The 10,505-nt window shown below is 37.7% G+C and overlaps 1 non-coding gene across 1 annotated transcript; it reads left to right on the forward strand.

Moving 5' to 3' along the window:
- Nucleotides 1-4,742: 4,742 nt before the first annotated feature.
- On the forward strand, nt 4,743-4,845 carry LOC141548135 (U6 spliceosomal RNA). The gene has a single exon (XR_012483823.1). It is a non-coding gene; the product is annotated as a U6 spliceosomal RNA (small nuclear RNA).
- Nucleotides 4,846-10,505: the final 5,660 nt, after the last annotated feature.

The following is a 10,505-nucleotide window of genomic DNA, read 5'->3' on the forward strand; positions in this document are numbered from 1 at the left end:
TACTCTAATCCAAAGGAAAGAAAGCCTGGAGTGAGCTCGAGAGGAAAAAATTGAAAAAAGGAAAAAAGAGCTTAGAACAGAAGTTGGAAATTACCCACTAAGTAATAGGCTCTCTGAAAATTAGAATGGAGTGAACCAATTTAATGACTCCATGAGGCAATAAGTAATACAAGAACACAGTTAAAAATTGCAAAAAGAAAAGAAAAAGTTAGTCATCCTCTATTAAAAACATCTTTCCTGAAAAAGAAGTCCAGGAGCAATCATTTAAGAATCAATGACTCAAATAAAAATTACTTCAGGTAGCCAGAAAATTCAACTAACAAGTGACCACATGTGGGATGACATAAGACTTGACAGGTTCTACAATTTATGAAGAGAAAATCTTAGAAAATATTATTTCAAAAAGCAACTTACAACCTAGAATAATTTGTTCTTCAGGACTAAGTGTAATCCTACAGATGGAGAATGGATTTTTTAATAAAATAGACTTTTCAAGCATTTCTGGACAAAAAAAAAAAAGATGTAGGTAAATATTTTTAAATGCAAACACAGGAGAAAGGCAAATTGGAAATGCTAAACAATGATTAAATGTGTACATTCTAATGGGAAACAAGATTCATATGTCCCTTCAGAGTTCCAGCATTTTCAAAGATCCCAGAGAGAGTGAAGGAAAATGAAGTTAGGATGGGTTTGTTTTATTCTGATGGTTTTAAGAAAGAAAAAGATTGTAAGGGAAAGAAATACACTAAAAAAAGAAATTAGAAATAATGGAGTGGAACTTATGATTTCTCATAACAGGGGTCCTTGAGAAGAAAGATATGCAAACAGGAGTGAGGGGAGCAAGCATCACAAGGACTTCATTCTGAATTAGACAAAGATACTGAACATATCCATTCACACATATTGTGTTAATGTGTATTTGTGTGTGTGTGTGTGTGTGTGTGTGTGTGTGTGTGTGAGTACTAAGTCTCTGGTGTAAAAAATGCATTAAATTCAACATAAAAAGAAGTGGGTTAAGAAGAGGAGTTTCAGAGTGATGGTAGAGTTGAAGAGGGAATAGCCACAAACAAAACAAATCAGTTTCCAAAGATAGATCACAAAGAAAGAAAAGGTAAGAACTAGTGATTGAGGTCTGGACAACAGAAAGAGAGATAGAACACTGCTATTGAAGATATCATTTCAGTTAGACATCACTAGTATTGATCACATTGTTTGTCTTTCATCATTCTTTTATGTAAAGAACAGTTGGGTAGGGTCAAAGAGAAGAAAATATATAAGAAGTTATGATGGAGGAAAATGTAGAATTAATAATCACATCATGAATGTAAATGGAGTGAATTCACTTATAAAATGTCAGAGGATAACAAAATAAATGAGAAAACAGAATCCAACCATCTGTGGTTTATAATAAATATACTTAAAGTATAAAAATTCACACACTTATAATAAATGAGATCAAGAAGAACAATTTATGCAATGACTATACCACTGTAAAACTACTTTAAAAATAAATTTAAAAAAAAGAAAAGCTACTTTGAAAAACTTAAGAACTATGATCAATGTAATAATCAATCACAACTCCAAAGGACTGATCATGATACATGTTATTCCCTTCATAAAGAGATAGTTGACTACAGATGAAGAATGGGATATACCTTTTCAAATATGACCATAGCATGTGTGTGGATTTGTTTTACTTATGTTTATTTGTTAGAAGGGAAAAAGTTGTAGGGTTTTTTTTAATGGAGGAGGGAAATCAGAGAGGAGAGGGAGACTAGTGGTAGTGATGTCAAAAAGGAAAAAAAAGAGTCACTGAAACACTTGAAAAAATGCACAGGGGATAGCTGGATGGTTCAGTGGCTAAATACCAACCCTGAAGTCAGGAGAATCTGAGTTCAAATCTGGCCTCACCTTTGACCCAGCAGTGCCATTACTGAGTCTGTATTCCAAGGAGATCATACAGGAGGGAAAAGGACCCACATGTGCAAAAATGTTTGTAATAGCTTTTTTTGTAGTAGCAAAGAATTGAAAAAGAAATAGATGCCCAACAATTGAGGAATAGTTGAACAAGCTGAGGTACATGAAGGTAATGGAAAATTATTGTTCTATAAAAAATAATTAACAAGCTGATTATCGAAAGATCTGGAAAGATTTACATAAACTGATGCTGAGCAAAACAAGCAGAACCAGGAATACATTATACACAATAACAGCAAGAAGGTGCCATGATCAACTATGAAAGGCTTGGTTCTTCTCAGTGGTTCAATGATCCAATGCAATCCCAGTAGATTTTGGACAGAAAATACCATCTGCATCCAGAAAAAGAATGAAGGAAACTGAATATAAATCAACACATGCTACATTTTCTTCGTTCTTCTGGTTTCTTTTTTTTTCTTTCCCATGGTTTTTCCCTTTTGCTCTGATTTTTCTCTCCCAACATAATTCATAAAACTGTGTATTAAAAATAAACTAAAAAAAAAAAAAAAACAAAAGAAGAAAGGAAAACTATTGAAAAACATTAAGTGGAATATCTAATGCATGTGAGGTCTAGTAAACTTTTTTATTGTGACAAAGCTTTTTAATTGGTTATAAGATAATGTAATTGGTTCTATTAAAATAACCTTAAAGATTTGTTTGTTACATTCAAAATAACAAAAGAATTAGAGGGAAAATATCCTTTGCAATTATATCAGAGAGGATGATTTTTCTCAAACCTTCCTCAGGGAATGGATCAGAGACAGAACCCTGAAGTGTGGAAGTTAGCCCTTGAAAGAAGGAATTAAGTATTTTTAACTCAATAGTTAATGCCAACAACTTTCTGCATTTCTGATATATCAAGGCACTCCTACTTCCATGTTTTTGCTTACACTGTTTCCCAAGTTTGAATGCCTTCCCTCCTCCTTTTTCATCTGTTAAATTCCCATCCATCTCTTTTGGAGATTGTCCTCTCCTTTTAACACTCTGATACGCTTATGTGCAATAATATGTATTAAGGTTTTCTGTATTAGTATCCCATTCCTTTCTGTGTGAATTCTCTCCATGAAGTCACAAGCTGAGTCTTTTCTGAACCTTGTATCCCACATTTCCCCACACAGTGCTTTCTGTAGAAAGATATAGAAAGATATAATAGATGATCAAATTATCTCACATCTCCATAGCCTTCACAACAAATCTGAGGTAACTAATATTACCTATTAATGTATAACAAGCCATTAATAGTAATACTATTAATTGCCTATTAATGTTAATTAATAGCCTCTTTTTATAGAAGAGGAAACTTAGGTTAAAATTAATTATTTTCCTTGCTTATAGTCATACACAACTAGAAAGTATAGACACCAGACTTTGAACTTTGGGGGGGTTCTGTTAAATCACACCATATTCTGAATGAATAAGGCAAACACCTTTCTGTGTCCTCTCCTCCCTAAAAACAGAGCATAAAGCCTTCCTGGATGCATCAACTTGTTGTAAAGGCAAAATGAAGAGAAAATAAACTAGAAAATCTCTGGTTTCTAATCCTGATCCCGACACTTCTTATCTGTGTAACTTGAGAAATTCACTTAATGACTAAAGACCCCAGTTTCTTCATCTATCAAATGAGAATGTTGGACAATAATCCAATGAATAGCACAGCAGATAGAGCATTAGACTTGGAATCAGGAGAAAATCCTGGACAAGTCATCCCATTATTCTGTGCCTCAGTTCCTTCATCTCTAAAATGAAGAGACTGTATGCTAGGATTCCTTTCCTGCTCCAAGTCTATGATCCTCTAATTTAATAAGTTTCTCTGTTAGTCTCAATTCCCCCATTTGTAAAATAAATGAGGAGGCTGACTTGGAGAATCTTTAAGAGCCTTGCCAGTATTCACTCTTATGACTCTCTCTGTATTCTGTTTTAATTATATGAAAACCAAGGTGAGCTTTAATTGCTAAGAGAAGGACTTGTTGGGCCCACTTAGACTCATCATGGGTCTACTTGGAACAAGATCGCTCTTGTTTGCCCAATGCAGAACGTGCTTGGAGCCTGGAAGCAGGACGCACTCAATAGCTTTTTGAAAGTCTAGAGTATTGAATCATCCCCTATGAGCAACATTGGAGGGTTTATGTCAGGACGAGTGAGCCAAAACATGTTGATTCAATTTCCACCCGGTTATGCCCACTTTCAAAACTGACTGTGTAAAGTTCATGGTGGAATATATTTGGGGGATTCGGTTGCACCAATACCAACACTCTAATGAATTGAGTTGGGGGGGGCGGTGAAGAGAGATGAGTCATTCAGGTGCTGCTTAGCCAACCCTGGCTCTAATTAGCCCATCAACAATCATAACTGGAGGTGGGTCAACCAAGGTGGATTCCCCTGTTGGAACTGAGAGGCAAAGAAAGAAGAGGAACGTGGTAGGTCTCCTCTCTAGATTTCCCAATCTGTCTGCTTTAAGAGCCTGGCTTTCAGATAATAGGATGTCTCTCCACTCAGTACAGCAACGTAAGGTTCAAATGAAACCAGTTCGGACAGTAAGTCAGAATTTTCTGATGTAGTAGATAGAGCAGTGGAGTCCAGAGTTAAAGGCTCTAGGTTTGAATTCTGCCTCCGCTCCTTATGACCTATGTGACTTCGAACAAGTCATTCCCCCTTCTCTGGGCCATTTCCTCTTCTGTAAAGAGGAGATTCGACCAAGGTTCCTCCAAATTCTAACATCCAGTAATTCTGTAATGCTATGATCTCATTTTAGACGCCAATCATGCTTGTTTTGGCAACACATGTACTAAAATTGGAATAACACAGAAAAGGTTAGCGTGGCCTCTGTACAAGGATAACACACAGATTTGAGAAATGTCCCATATTTTTGATGGCTCAAGGAAGCCATTGATAGGAAGAAAGTCCCCATATGCTCCAGAATATTCAGAGAAGCAACTTTTGTGGTGGCTAAGAATTGGAAACAAAGCAGATGCCCCTCAACTGGGAAATGGCTAAACAAACTGTAGTGTGTGGATGTAATGGAATATTTCTGTGCAGTGAGAAGTTATGGGTGTGAGGAAGCTGAGAAGCTTAGGAAGATTTAGAAGAACTGATGCAGAGAGAAGTAACAGAGCTAAGAGAAATATGTATGTATACATATATATGTATGTAACTAAGGCAATGTGAATGGAAAGAACAATGACACAACAAAAAATTCCAAAATAAATGTAACAAATTATAATGATCAAGCAAGGCTTGAGTGAAGAGATATAAGAAGACAACTCACTTCTTCATGTATTGATCAGTTAAGGAAGAAAAGAAAGGAGAAGGAAGGAAGAGAGGAAGGAAAAAAGAAGGGAGAGAAGGAAGGAAGGAAGGAAGGAAAGAAGGAAGGAAGGAAGGAAGGAAGGAAGGAAGGAAGGAAGGAAGGAAGGAAGGAAGGAAGGAAGGAAGGAAGGAAGGAAGGAAGGAAGGAAAAGGAAGAGAAGAACAAGAATAAGAAGAAGGAAGAGGAGGAGAAAAATAAAAGATAATAATGTTTAAAGTCAAATGGGAAGCTCTAGAGAAACATACAACTCCTATTCCTCTGAAGCTATATTTCCAACATTTCTCTCTTGAGTCACACATAGGGTGCCCTCCAAAAGTCCCTAATGGTCTTCATCATTCTCTTCTCCAATCTCAACTCATCTTTTTTCTGATTCTCTTTCCCACTCCTCAGCTTTTGCCAATAACATTTCTGCTCAAAACCCTTCATTGGTTCTCATTACCCATGGGATAAAACACACGCTTCTTAAACTGCCCTGCAGAAAGTTGGCTCCAGTTGACCATTTCAGCCTCCCTTCACATTACTTTGTACATTTTACAATGTGACTAAATGGCTTCTTGGGGTTCCAGGATCTTTTCTTATCTTTCCTCACATCTGTGCATTCTTGTGGGCCATTTCCTATGCTAGAAACATATTCCTTCAGCTCAGACTGCTGAAATTCTCCAAGGCTACCACTTCCACTACAATGCCTTTCCTGATGTCTGAATCTGAAAGTGATCTCTCCCTCCTTGTTGTGTTTTCCAAGCACTTTAACCCCGGTTGCAAGCTCCCTTGTGTCATAATTATTTGTGCACATGTCACAGCCCACTGTGATAGACAGAAAGACTTGAAAAAGAAAGTTTTTGGCATCAAGGTGAGATGGTTCAACATCAGAAATGGATAAGGTCTTTTCAGTGGAAAAAGCATTAAAAAAGGTACTCTCCCATCTGCTTTATTGCAGCAGCAGCCAAGAGCAATCTGATTAGCAACGGAACCTCTTCTATGTGTTATATTCAATTAAATTCATATACCATGATTTGTGTGGCTATTCCCCAAGTTATGGGCATTTCTTCAATGTCCAGTTCTTTATCATCAAAAAAGAGCTGCTATAAATATGGGTCCTTTTTCTCTTTGTTTGATCTCTTTAGGATATAAGCCTAATACTAACATCACTGGGTCAAAGTGCACAGTTTAGTAACTTGGAGGACATAGTTCCAAAATGCTTTTCAGAATGGCTGGACCCATTCACTTCCTTGTACAACATGTCTTTATCTCCATTAAACAGGTGATAAAACTGAGGCTCAGAGAAATAAGGTGATTTACTCAAGAGCATACACTAATTTGAACTTATGTAGGAATCAAGGTAGAAGAAGGATAGGAAGGAGGAATGGAGGGAAGCAATGAAAGAATAAAATATTAAACAATTTGGGTCATTTTGTCACCTGGAAGAAGGGACTTTGGACAAATTCGAGATTTCCTTATGGTAACATTCTTTTGTAGATAGAATTAACTAGGATTTAGTACTGGCAGGATTTAGATACCTTGAAGTTGTTTCCTTGAGTATTGGGGCCCCTTCTTATAACAGCAGAACCTCAAAGATGAAATCTCCTCCAGAGGTCATATTGCCTACCTCTTTCATTTTACAAAGAAGGAACTGAGTTCCAGAGTAGGACATGATAGAAGGAGTTCTTCCTTATTCCAGGAAGCTGATGGAACAATCTCCTGGTCTTTGTAACTCTTCCTCCTATAAAGTGACAGACATCAATACTACCCAGAAATAACATCAAAGCATCACAAATTAAGATTCCACTCATCACTCTGAGTGAAAACAAGATTAGGAGAGGGAACCTTTTGAGGAATTGGGATTTCATGTGTAGGTGCACTCCCGTCTACACATTAGAAGGTTGTTTTTATGAGTTATTCAAAAGACTCAATACCAACAGGATAGAACCATCATCACAATAACAAGCCCCTTTGGGACAGAATACTGGACAAGAACAAGACCAGCCTTTACTGGACCAATCCTGTTTCTCTTTCATCTCTATATCCATTATCTATCTGGCACTGGGGGAAAAGACAAGAGAACTGCCCCCACTCTATTCCCAGCCCCATTCCCTAAAGTTCCATCCAATGGTCTTGGCTTGAAGGGATCTGCCTTTGTCAAAAAGCAGATGAAAAATGGTGGGAAGGCATGGGGTAATAGAATGGGGAATGTGAATGGAACCATCCATCTTCTTTCTCTGGGGTGTTTTAATTAAAATACAGGCAAAGGGGGAGGTGACCCTCTCCCAGTGATTAGTCATGAGGTTGGGAGAACCCGAACTGACCTGAAGATAGGAAGGAAAAGCCTCTATGTGAAGAAGAATGAAGTGGATTGTGTGCAGTCGGGCATGGTGGAAGATGCCAAATGTGTGGTTTTAGGGTAAATGCCAGTTTCTGAGGGCTTCATGCCAACTCCTTACGTAGCTGTGGTTTCTCCCTTGTTTTCTCCCCTCACCTTCTCTTCATATCTGGACCAGCTTCCTGTTTAATAGTTCCATCTCCTTTCCTGGGGCAGCCTTCCCTCCCTGCTCTCTCTGAGCCTGGGACACTCACTCATGTCAAGACTCCTTCTAGAGGCTGCTAGGTGAATAAAGTGCTGGATTTGGAGTTGGGAAGACCTGAATTCAAATCCAGCCTCAAATACTTTCTAGCTGTGTGACCCTGTGCAAGTCACTTAACTCTACTTGTCTCAGTTTCCTTATCTGTAACATGAGTTGGAAAACAAAATACCCAGCCACTCCAGTATCTTTGCCAAGAAAATCCCAAATGGAATCACAAAGACTTACACATAATTGCAAAATGACTCAACAAGAAAATGAAAATAGTCATCCCTGAGTCTCTAGGATTGTTGAGAGAAATGGAAGCTAATAACTACTTTAACTTGGATAAGTCACTTAACTTTTCTGAGGGTAAATTCTGTACATAGACATGGCAACATTTTTATAGTTTCACAAAGTTGTTGTAAGGAAAAGGTTTTGTAAATTATAAAGTTTGGAGAGATGCAGGCTATCTCCCTTATCAATGAAGAAATAAAACAGAATCTGTGTTCTAATGAGAAAAAAAAAGAAAAAGAAATAGGAGCATGTTAGTGGCAGACTTGTCACAAGGTGATTTTTCTGGACACCAGAATATCTTTCTATTATCAATATGAAAGCTTCCTGCAAAGTTAAATGCACTTTATAGAATAGCATCCTATCCTGATGTCATTTTTTAAAAGCACCATGTTTAGATTTGGGACAGTTAGTACACAGAGTGCTGCAGTCAGAAAGACTCATCTTCTTGAATTCAAATCTGGCTTCACACACTTATTAGCTGTGTGACCCTGGACAAGTCATTTGACCTTATTTGTCTCAGTTTTCTCATCTGTCAAACAAACTGGAGAAGAAAATGACAAAAACTCTCCAGTATCTTTGCCAAGAAAATCCCAAACAGGCTCACAAAGCGTTGAGATGCAATAACAACCAAGATTTGGAGCTAGGACACCTGGATTCAAACCCCAACTCCTACACTCATTAGTTGTCAGACATTGAACAAGTCACTCCCCCCCACTTCAGTTTCTCATTTGTGAGAAAAGTACAATTTCTTGCCCTGCTTCACAGAGCTATTTCAAGGTAAACACTCTGTAAAGCTTAATGTGCTATTTAACATGTATGGGACTGCCTGCCATCTAGGGGAAAGGCTGGAGGGAAGGAGGTGAAAAGTTGGAACAGAAGGTTTTGCAAGGGTCAATGATGAAAAATTACCCATGATATGTTTTGTCAATTTAAAAAAGCTATAATAAATATATATAAATTGGAAAAAAGCTTAATGTGCTATAAAATTTGAACTTTTTTTTATTATTATAGGTGTAGAGATTATTGCCACCATTTTGTTAGTTCTCTTGCTCACTTACATTGGATTTATGGCTTTCAGAGAGGGGAGAAGACACTAAGGAAAGATAAGGATGTTAACTGGGTTGACATTACCAGCTTAAACGCAAGCCAGGAAGAAGCCTTATGTAGCAAGGATGCCCTAGTTCTCTGTCCCAGAGCCAGGCTGTTACATCTCCCCAACCAGAGTTCTAGGACATACTATGGAGTGTCTCATCTGTACTACCATCAGCTCAAACCCCCATCAGTGTGTTGCCTCCATCCTTAGATGCCATTGACTAGCAATCCAGTTCCATTTAACCACTTAATGTCAATTGGCTATTAAAATACTTAGAAGATGTAATAAGAACAAAACTACAAATATTTTCTCCAACTCGATAGGAACACATTTTTAGCTCAGTTTCTAGCTAGAATTGGTACTCTTAGGTTCATATCCAAATGCCTTTCAGCTGTTAGATCATTGTTTATTGTAGTTATTCCTAGTCCAGAAGGTCACTCTTAAAGGCCATCCTTTGTTCCTCAGGACATCAAAGCCGTGATGGCTACAAAATTCAGAACCTAGGATGCCAGGGCACCAGAATATCCTCCTGACCTTTCAAAACGTAAAAGCTCAGAAACTCCATTCCCTTCACCCAAAGCAGATACAATATCCAAAGACCTGGGTCCTTTTGTGAAGGCTATGTGGTCTCAGAGGGGCCCTTTTCATCAGATGCCATGAGCAAAGGAGTTACAGAGATCCCCGAGGATCCAAAAGCCAAAAAGACTGGGCAAAAATGGCTGACTCCAGCCATTTTAAAAGTATCCCCAGTTCTGGCTATGATAGCAACTGAAAAAAGGTCCTACTAATCACATGGTTAGCAGACTAGAAGAACTTATAGGATCTCCATACATGCCCCACATTCTCCAGTATCTGTCTTTGTTACTCTCTGTGCCAGAAATCCAAATATATTTCGAGGGTCTATATTGCTGCTAATTCCCCTAACCATTAATGAATCCATAATTTGGTCCTGTGTAGATAGTTCTAGTTCCAGCTCTATGGTTTTAGCCTTTAACTGCTGGCTGCTGTCATCTTTGTGACATATTTTTCAAATCCTCCCAAAACCACATGTTTTTACCAGTGTGGGAGCTCCCTCCACCTTAATAGAAGGAAACACTTCCACATTCTTGTGAACTATTGTGAACAAAAAATTTTAAAAAGGACTTTTCACAAAATATGACAAATACATATTTTACTTTTAAAGACTATTTTCCTCATCTGTAAAATGGGAATATTTGCATACTGTTTAACTCTCAGGAATATTGTCAAAAATAAAATGAAATGTGGATGAGGGATT

This window comes from Sminthopsis crassicaudata, chromosome 6 (assembly GCF_048593235.1).
Source record: "Sminthopsis crassicaudata isolate SCR6 chromosome 6, ASM4859323v1, whole genome shotgun sequence".
Taxonomy (NCBI): Eukaryota; Metazoa; Chordata; class Mammalia; order Dasyuromorphia; family Dasyuridae; genus Sminthopsis; species Sminthopsis crassicaudata.